This window comes from Semicossyphus pulcher, unplaced genomic scaffold, assembly GCF_022749685.1.
Source record: "Semicossyphus pulcher isolate SPU_LCO1_2020_fin unplaced genomic scaffold, fSemPul1.0.p SCAF_4, whole genome shotgun sequence".
NCBI classification, from domain to species: domain Eukaryota; kingdom Metazoa; phylum Chordata; class Actinopteri; order Labriformes; family Labridae; genus Semicossyphus; species Semicossyphus pulcher.
In genome coordinates, this window is record NW_027211715.1 from 6,553,211 (window position 1) to 6,563,950 (window position 10,740).

The 10,740-nt window shown below is 37.4% G+C and overlaps 1 pseudogene; it reads right to left on the bottom strand.

Moving 5' to 3' along the window:
* Positions 1-2,720: 2,720 nt before the first annotated feature.
* On the bottom strand, positions 2,721-7,179 carry LOC138607221 (uncharacterized; annotated as a pseudogene).
* Between the last annotated feature and the right edge of the window lie 3,561 nt (positions 7,180-10,740).

The following is a 10,740-nucleotide window of genomic DNA, read 5'->3' on the forward strand; positions in this document are numbered from 1 at the left end:
TAGTATAACATCACACAAATACTATACAATGATACAAATAAGTAATTTAAAATACAATAAGCTAAAAAATGACTACAGCTCTGGTTTGCTTTGAGCCAGCATTTCACCTTTGTTGTGAAAGATTTTATATCTGGGATTAATTTGATGTCAGTTGGGAATGTGTTCCAGAGTTGACAGCCCTGAATGGAGCCGGCTGATTGTTCATATTTAGATCTGCAATGTTGTATTTTACAGTTGCCCTAATTCATGCTCCTGGTTACTCTCTTACTGTCCTGTAAAACATTATTGCATGAAGCTCTCAAATTTAATGGCCATTTTTTAAATATATGATAATAATGCCACCAGGGGGTTCTTTGCCCATACTTTCAGGGCCTGATTGTATAAAGATGACAGGTTTCTGGTTGTACTGGGTGACGCTTGAGCCCATACTGTCATACAATAACAAAAATGAGACAAATATCATAGAATGCATGAATAAACTGGCTGCCTGAGGAGGTGTATAGTAATTTAGGTTGTTTTTCTCTGTTTTTGAGATTTTCTTAACATGTTTATCAAATTTAAGCTGTGGATCTAAAATTATTCCTCAGAACTTAACATCATTAACCTCCTCTATTTCTTCATTCTTTATCTTGATATTCACTTTTTCAGGTGAGCACTGTTTTCTAATAGAGAAAGAGTTTTTATTTAGGCTCAAAAGCAGATAATTTTGTTCCAGCCACTGATGGACCTTATTCAAGTGTGCAGTTAGGACCTCAGCTGCCTTGTTAAGTGACTTAGCAGGAGCGTATATGACCACATCATCTGCATAAAGCTGGAAACCGGCCTCAGGGCAAGTTAAAGGCAAGTCATTTATAAATAGACTAAAAAGAAGAGGGCCAAGAATTGAACCTTGGGGAATACCCATTCTATTGTTTTAAAGGGATGGTTTATCTTGGTCCACATTCACACACTGCTCTCTGTTCTCAACATATGACTCAAACCAATTCTTTTTAAAGAAAAGAGCATCCTGTTGTGGCAAAAGTTTCACAAACTCTCTTATCTGCAACATAATTTCAATCTCCAATAGAAAATAAAACATGGTTGAAAAACTCTTAAAACTAGGTAATAAACTGGGTTGAAAAACTCTTAAAAATAGGTTATAAAACTTGGTTAAAAAACTTTTAAAAATATAATCAAAGTCTTCAAAAATTCAGACAAGCAAACACTAGAGACTGGCAGAATCTGATGCAAAAAGAGTTTATTCCCGTACAAATACAACGAAATAAACCCGAGTCCATCCGGATGAGACTGCCCACGGGTCAGCCTCATACTGAGCCCAGCGAGTTTCTCAGCTTAGGATTCTATTTTTAGAGTTTTAACACTTTAGATTATAAAAACTTATTATAAAACATTAGAATATAAAACCTTAACTATAAAACATTTGACTGTAAAACCTTAACTATAAAACATTTGACTGTAAAACTTTAACTTTAAGACATTTGACTGTAAAACTTTAACTTTAAGGCTTTAGACTATAGGAAAGTTAACTTTAAGGCATTATAACTATAAAAACTTGAACTTTAAGGCATTAAAACATTTAATATATAAATCTTATGGGTATATAACTTCAACTCTAAAACATTTGATTATAAAGTTTCAACTAAAACATATCATTACAAAACTTTTGATTATATAACTTCAACTCTAATACATTTGATTATAAAGCTTCAACATTTTTTCCAACAATCCAAAATCTTTTGCCTTAGAATTTGATACTTTCTTAATTATTTTTGTAATTTGTGCTTCAGTGACCTCTTTTATACAAATTTAATAGGATGATTCTGTAGCTACTGTATTATTAGTTATGGTTGGACAGCGGAAATTTTCAGTTAATTCTACTGATTTAATGAAATGCATATTAAATTCATGTGCCATTATGGCTTTATCGGTGATGAAAGTTCCATTTATTTTTAGTTCTTTGGCTGATTTCCAAATTAAATTAAATTTATGGAGGAACCTTTGATTTCTCATAAAAACAGGATATTAGCAGGATCTTTAAATTGCTACATGTTTTTTTAAACTGTAACATTAGCCATTGAAACCTTAGTGAAACAGGGGTTTTTATATCTCTATACTTTGAAATTCCACATTTTTATTCTGCCTGAGTCCTGTGCTCAAATCCAGAGGAATAAGTCTAGTACTATCATAATACAGTAAAACACACCTCACAGCATTGCCACAATGATAAAAAATAATAATAATCACAGCATAAACAAACATTTTCACCAGTCACTGATGTCATTTTTTTGCTGATGTGTCACAGAAACCTGAGAGATATCTAGCAAAAGTCCACATCCTGTTGTGATAACCATGGCTATCCTCTAATGGCAGTGACATGCTGAGGCTAATTGGAGTAGAAGATATAGGGGAAGAGATACAGGGAAGGGTTTTAACAGCTGCAACAGACAATAATATTCTTTGCGTTCCCTTTTTTGTCACTAAAAATCAGCACATCTTCATCCTGGATCACCAGCTTCATGTCAGCATATCATTTTCCATCTGTCTAATGTTTGATCCCAGATCTCTCTGTAATGTCCAGAACACAACATCCACATACCCTCTCGTAAGCATCACAACTGATCGTCCCAAAAGTACCAACTGTTCATATATTAGTACAAATGCAGATTGATGTTACAGAGCACAACAGGAATTTTTTTTTAAATTCGCTTATTCTGAAATCTTTACTTCTGTGGATAAAATGGCTCCTCCAGCAAGTCTCTGCTTTCTTTTGATTTAAGGGAATTATAGATCTTCTGCCATAAATCCACCGCAGCAGCAGCCCCTGCAGCTATGGCTCTGATGGACTTTGAGAATTCAGTCTCGCTGCCTTTGGCCAGACTGGTGCTGTCTTGGTAGATGAAGAAGATATCCAGGCCGACAAAGAGAGCATTGAGCCCAAAGAGACCGGCCCTGGCGGACTTTGAGAGGGCCACGGCCCCTTTGGCTGTTACCTTACCCATACCTGTAGTGCCAATAGCATCAGTTTCAAGAAGCACCCTCTGTACTCCCGCAGCCATATCTATCAGATGTGCTTCTAATTTGATGACTTGTTGAGTAATGACCTCATCCAGACAAGCCTGGATACTTTGCAAATCCTCCTTGAAGTTCTCGAGGATTTCCTTGGCTTTTTGTTGTTGTGTTGTGTTTACTCCGATCTCTGTTGCTGTGGTGACAGCAGCGTTGACTACGCTGGTTCCTCCCATCACTACCCCTGCAGCAGTCAGAGCTAGAGATCCTCCAGCTGTAAATGGAATTAATCCCAAACCAGCAATAGTGAGCAAACCTCCCACTGCAAGACTGCAGCATCTTGGGCTGTCGCTCTTCAAACTCTCTGATGAATTCAGATTCTGTTCCTTCCTGGAACAAGAACACCGTCCAGAAGTGCTGATCCTTCCTGAAAGAGAGAAAACAAAACTATTTATGAACTCTTTGATGTCTTTTAGCCTCTTTAGCTCAATGTTTTATGAACTTTATGCTCTTAATATATAATATAATATAATGTAATATATTAAAATACACATAATAACCAGGAAACACTGAATATTTATATAAATATTTTTCAACACCAGGGTCAACAAATGGCAGGCTGGATGTTATGTTCATATTGAACATGTTTCAATTTGAAAGATGAAAATGTGACTCTACAGAAGGTGAAAGCTCCGTCTGGAGATGTCTCAGAGATCTGGCTCTGCAATTTATTCTCATGTGTGTTTACAAACACCTCTTTAATATTCAAAGTGTCCTCTTCGTAGGCTGAACAAACAATAATTATGTTGTCATGCAGTGTTACCACTAAAATAAAGTGGATGTGTCCTTTGTAATATAATGCTGTAGAAGAAGTGAATGCAGCGGAGCAGTCAGGACTGGTGCGTTCACAGTCACCATTATCCCTGAGTCACTCCCTCTCTGACAGATTGGAGACTGAAAAGTAGCATCATGGCAGAGCTGTGGTATGGATCTCTTGCTACTGTTGTTGTGTTGATATTGTTGTATAATGCTGAGCCTAATAAAGAGGCCAGTGAGTGTATAATAGATCATATCAGGTCAAATTAAACATTCATATGAAATACTGACCTGATTTCATCAAGCTGCTTAATGTGACTGAGCATCCTCCGTATGTCATCTTCAGACAAATCCTCAGCGAGAGCCACTGCAGTTTCTGTGGACATCCTCTGGGACAGGTGCCTAAAGACAGAACAATATCTTATTTTTCATATGTAAACATTTTCCTTTAATGTTTCTGTGATTCATTATTTATAATTCCAGATTCATTTAAATAGTTTAACACCATAATGTGCCAATAACATAATAATAAGAGCTACATACCTGATCTCTAAAATGTCATAGATCCTCTGGACAGTCTGAATGTACTCATCCAACTGTTGTGAAATAACTTCAAGGTTCTGAAGTTTGGGGAGGAAGGAGTCATCTGCTTCTTGTTCGTAAGTGAAGAGGATGGGGCAGATCAGCCGAGCAGCTTGGATCACCTCCTGAACGAGCTCCAGGCTGACCCCTGCTGGCAGGTGAATCACCACATGCTTCTCCTGCATGAACACACCAGGTGAGGTGACCGCCAGCTTCTTCACTGCATCCAGAAAGCAGCCGAGCTTCTCCAGGCCTTTCCGTGTCCCCTCCAGCACAGCGTCTAGCTCTTCCCACAGCCCTGCCTGCCTTCTAGTTCCGTCCATTTGCTCAGCCCTGTTTTTTATGTCCTTTATTTTGTTTAATTCTCCCTTCTTCTCATGAATCCATCCAGGCAGTCCTCTCACTGTGTGGATGCAGTCGAGTGTTTCTGTGGTGTAGCTGCACAAGGCCTCCTGTAGTTTCTCTCTGTCACACAGAAACACACTTTGAAGGTTAATCTCTGTGAAGCGATCTGTCAAAGCTAAATGATAAATAACAACAAATTCACTGAGCTGTTTTTTAATGGCTGCCACAAAGGAACAATGTGGGAGACCACAAACACACCAACACACTTTGTTTAAAATCACATGACTTAAAAGACTGAAATTTAAAATGATATTGAATAAAATCTTAATAAACTCTCAGTGAGGTACAAAAAGGCCATGATACAGGCTACTCCGGATACAGACATCTTAAAAGCAAGATTAGAACTTAAAAAGGAAGTTACCCATTTTGCTCTCCATCAAAATTAATTATCGGTACAATGCTTCTTCTTTGTCGATGTGAAGCTAGGACTATAAAGAGAGAGAGAGACGGTTTAGTAGAATGAAAAAGAAACAGGAAGCTAACACAAAGATGCTAATAAAGGTGTGATGTGTTCACCTTGTGATTATTAGAACTCTGTCAGCTGCATGCTAACTATAAAGGAGGAAACACAACCACAGGTCCACCTGTCTATGAAGGCACACATGGTCTACATACTGTACAGATTGTACCCAGCTGTGGAGTCAGGAGCTCTCAGAGAGATCATTTATAAATCTGATCAGTGACTTTTTAATCAGCAAAGAGATGCAGGATGAAATGTTTTTACTTGGAATATATTTAAGATGTGTCTCTAACCTTTGCTGCTTTACATGTAAAACTAAACCATCTATAAAGTGATTCAGATAAAACAGAATTAAGTCTTAGCACGCACATCTTCAGACTCTGCTTTGTTTGGATCTGTTGTTTCATAATGTTCTGTCACTTCCTTGTTCTTCTTGATACACTACAGATTATATACAGTCATTAGTTTACGCCATGTGACCTGCAGGTGTCTCCAGAGCTCACATGGTGTCACAGAGCTGTTTGAGGCTCGAAGTTTCCGAGAAACTCGTTTTTACCATCATTAAACGATGTTTCATCTATTCTTAGGGACGATAATTAGCAGTGTTATTTTGTTTAAACTGCAGAATGAGTTCACAGACATGATTCTTACAGTGATTGACATAACCAGAGCTGAGATGTGCTTCATTCTCTCTGTGTTACTCTGTTTAGTGTGAATGCTGATTCAGCATTCACACTATTGTTATCCTGTTCTTTATTATTTTTCTGCTACTTATTCCTCTTCCGTATGTTTTTTGCTATGCTACTTTTCTACATACTTTGTGCTACAAAAACTGTTGTACTTGTATTGAGCGTTTTGCTATCTTTTACAGTTTTTGAAAGCTCGAAGTAAGTAATGTTTTTAGCAGTTTTCAGATTTTACAATGGGTGCAGATGGCACAGGCTAGAGTGGGTGATGTCATCTGTACATTGTAGAGCAGGTTAAAAATAACTCAAAATTCTTACAAACAAATTGTTTCCTTAGCCCACAATTTTCACTCCACACAATTTTACCCTCAAAATGTAGGAAATCTTCTCCTCTACCGCTGAAAGGTTTTTGAAGTCAAACAGATGAACAGTTTTGGCACAATGAGCTTCAAAGCAACAGGAGCGCTGAAAAACTCTCCATCTACCACAATGTCAAATTTGACTTCAACTTCCTCAGGCGAACCACCTGGTTGCACTTTTGTATTTCCCTGTGGGGTCCACATATTTAGCATCACAGACATAAAAAACACATCTACACCTTCAGCAGACTCTCTACATGCTAACAGTATCAGTATTTTGCTGATACTCATTACTTTTGCCCCCTATCTAACTTTCTCTCTCTTTCTGTCTCTTTCTCTTTCTCTCCCTATATCTTTCTGTCCCTCTTTCTCTCCCAGTCTCTCTCTCTTTGTATCGCTCTGTTTCTCCCCCTCTCTTTCTGTCTCTTTCTTTCTCCCCCTCTCTTTCTTTCTCACATTCTGCCTAATCTTCCTCACCTTTTTAATCTTTTCCACAGCTTTCGGCAGTTTCACATTTTTGCATTTTAAACAGTGTTTTGCATTTTCAGCACCATTTAGCAATTGCATTTCAGCCTTCAGCTTTCAGCATTGCCACGCATTTTCTGCAAGGAAATGCAATTTTTCTAAGATACAGTCTTAATTTCCACATTAATTTAATAGTTATATCATGTAAGGAGTGTAAGCTTTATAACATAGTATTAACTGTGTTCTTTGACACTCAGACATTTAAAAGTCTGTCTCTTTATCAGCACACACACTAACTTACTCACTTCAGACTTTTATCACATTTTCTTGCTCAAAGATTCAAACTTGTTACCTGGATTCTGATGTGTTTCCTTTCCCGATCTTCTGCCTTCACCTCCATGTTGGTGTTCAATAGAATCCCCCATCGCTGCTTTATTACAATTAAAATGGATCAATTATAAAAGTCTGTTTGTCTCCTGCACCTTTTTGAGATCACCATACGTACCCAGCTGGTGACTGAACCTTCTGAAATAACTGAATACTGAATGAGGACTTTGACAGACTGAGTTTGCTCAGTAGTGCTTGAGTACACACCATCACCATCCCTCATAAAGTCATATAATGCTATAGGGTATATAAAAAGAGTCCAGCATTTAACAACACCGAGGCTGTTACTGGCAATGAATCAGGCTTCCTCTAATGATGCTGAAACAATATCTAAAGGCTAAAAGAAAAAGAATAATGCAAGTAGGAGTTTGCTAGAGGTAAATAGTGCCGACCATTAACAGTATATATTTTATACTATGAATGGATTATTTAATCAATAATGAAATAGTATTTTTATCTTTTGTTTTTGAAGGTCAAACGTGTGTTATAAGGCTCCAGGTCTTTCTGGATAAGTCTGTAAATTATATTAATTATTATAGGCTATACGAAGAGGAGTAAAGATAATATGTTACTCATATATTATCTTTGTATAACAAAATTAAACCACTAAAAAGTATAACCACTAAACTGTTGTGTTCTGTCTGTTAAAACCCTCACCCCTTTAGAGCACTGCATCATTATCATTGTGTCATCTTCACAGGGAACAAACATCAACACACCTCGTCACAGCCATGTTGAAGGAACACAAGCAAAGAGCTGACTGAGGTCATTAAAGCTGATAAATACAAGCAACACAGCAGCTATCATATCAAAACTGTAAAACAGTTATTGACGTCATTTAAAAGTGTTTGTCTGCTTGGTGGAACAGCTGAAAGAGGAGAACAAGATCTAAAGGGCGGTGCTGGCTCACAGACCAAAAGCATTGCTGAGACCAGAACGTGACCTGGTGTTTATTTATTCAGGATGGAACAGAGCAGGTAATAAAACAACAAAAAGTCCAGGCAGCAACAGCTGTATATTATAATTTCATTGGGTTTATAGCAGGTTTATTTCTTCTTGGGGAAGGAGACTGCTCTCCACTGTGTTTAGGCTGTCTCTGTCCTGACATGTGTCTTGAAGCAGTTTTGAAGGGAAAAGGTTCAATCCCTGAGAATTTGATTGTTAGTCATACTTACTCCTACCTGTATAACAGTTGTATATACCTTGTCTTTTTATATGTATCCCTCATATTTTTTTATTAATCTATCTATTCTTTTTATTCTGTATTTACTGACTTGCTATTTTGCCTTACTGCTGTAACACCCAAATTACCCTCCTGGGGATCAATAAAGGATTATCTAATCTTAACTCCAAAAATAGGACCAAATATTCAGCAGAATAGGTTTCACTTTTTTATTTTATTAAGGGAAGGACTATTTACCCCTGGACTCCTCAGAAATACCTTATCAGAAGTTACATTTATTATAATTCATTTCCTTTTTTTGCACTCTGCAACACTCTGGACTTTGCCGCAGCTTATTCACATTCTCCATTATGCCCTCTGGACTGTTTCCTGACACAAATGGGCTGTTATGCATGCTGATATATTTGTATGTATGACTGTTGAATTGATGTTGCTTCAAAGCTCTAGAAAAGAATAGAGTAAGAAAAAAATCATTTCTTTCTCATGACAGTGTTCAGGTGATATGGTTATCTTTTATCAGCCTACTGGCTTGCATTTAATGTCATTAAAAATATAGAAATAATAAAAATAAATTTGTGTTTCTGGAAAAAAAGAAAATTGTTCCTCAATGTCATATTGTATATTGTAATTTTGTCCATTTTACATATTGCTCTTTATGACTCCGCGCCTGCGCCAGCCATGGCTGGAGGCATTATGTTTTCGGGTTGTCCGTCCGTCCATCCCATTCTTGTGAACACGATATCTCAGAAATGCCTTGAGGGAATTTCATCAGATTTGGCACAATTGTCCGCTTGGACTCAAGAATGATCTGATAACATTTTGGTGGTCAAAGGTCAAGGTCACAGTGACCTCACGTCCATCCCATTCTTGTGAACACGATATCTGAGGAATGCCTTGAAGGAATTTCTTAAAATTTTGCACAAACGTCTACTTGGACTCAAGGATGAACTGAGTAGATCTTGGTGGTCAAAGGTCAAGGTAAATGTGAACTCACAAAACACATTTGTGGCCATAATGCAAGAATTCACAGGATCAATAGGTTTAAGATGAAGTGATGACATTTTATACCCAAAAGATGAAAGGTCAACCTCAATGTGACAGCATAATGCTTTATATTGTCACTCTAGTCCAACTCTGATTGATTTAGACCCCACATGTATGAATCCACCCTTTTCACTTCCTCTCACTGGATGACAACCAGGACAGGAGGCCTCCTGTTTCTCTGGTAATCCACAAGCTCCATGATCTTGCTAATATTGAACTTAAGGTGATGATAATTGCATCATGTGTCAAAACTCTTTTTCAGTACTCTCTCCTCTGGAAAAATAGTCACCAAGTGAGTGCAGCATATTTCTCACTGGAATCATACATGTCGCTATATATATCAACTTCCATTGCGCCGAAACATACACGTAATACCTTTTAATAACTTAACTCAAGAAATGTAACTTCAGCTTGACTAGTTGGCAGAGGCATACAACCGTAAGGTGGTAATTCTAGTTTATACATCAGTCAGACGTTTCAAGAAGCACAAAGACAAGTCATGGCAGGAAAAGCATCAGAATTGTTATATTTGGTTAACCTTTGCTTGAAGGGCTATGAAGTGTTGCATTAATGTTCAGCTAGCTGAGACAGTTGTAGACAGTTTCAGGGTTTGAATAGTTTTTCCTCACCTGTTTTTGTGGTAGTTCACATTCTACAAAGAACATCAACTTAGTTCACAAAATGTGACTTTATGGTAGACCAGTTAAAAAGCTTTCCATTCATTTTTGGAGTTGATTCACACTCTTTAAGAATATTGTCAGAAAATCTAAATGTTATTGTGGCAGTTCACCTGTAACTTTTGCATCTGAACATATCTGTGATAACTTTCCCTGATTAGTGTCATTATTCACACCTGTGCTTATCTTGAAATGTTGTATAGGATATGTAGGCTAATAAAGGACCAATTTGATCATCATAAAATAAACTATTTTAATCAAACAAAACCCACTTTAGAAGACTATAGTGCCTCTTTCGTTTCGTTATGTTTAGCCACAAAAACCTCAGAAGAACCGTTAAATCTTAAATAGGCGATACTACAGCGGCCTCTAGTGGCTTCCTGTTGTCATGGTAACACAGGCGCTTGTGCTGTGTAGCTCTTCGTCGCGAAAGAAGGAGAAAAAACCCGGCAGATATTGAAATACGTACTGCTGTTCATTTGTCAGCTTTAGAGTTTTGAATGCACAAACAAGCAGGCTAATTGAGGAGGGCTGGAGCTTATGAACATTAAATTATTGACATGATGTATTCAAAGTAGAGGCAGTGAGACGTGAGATTCCAAGAAAGAAAAGGACTTTATTTACAGTTGCACCTTTAGTTTGTCAATTGGTGAAGTCTGTGTTTAAACAA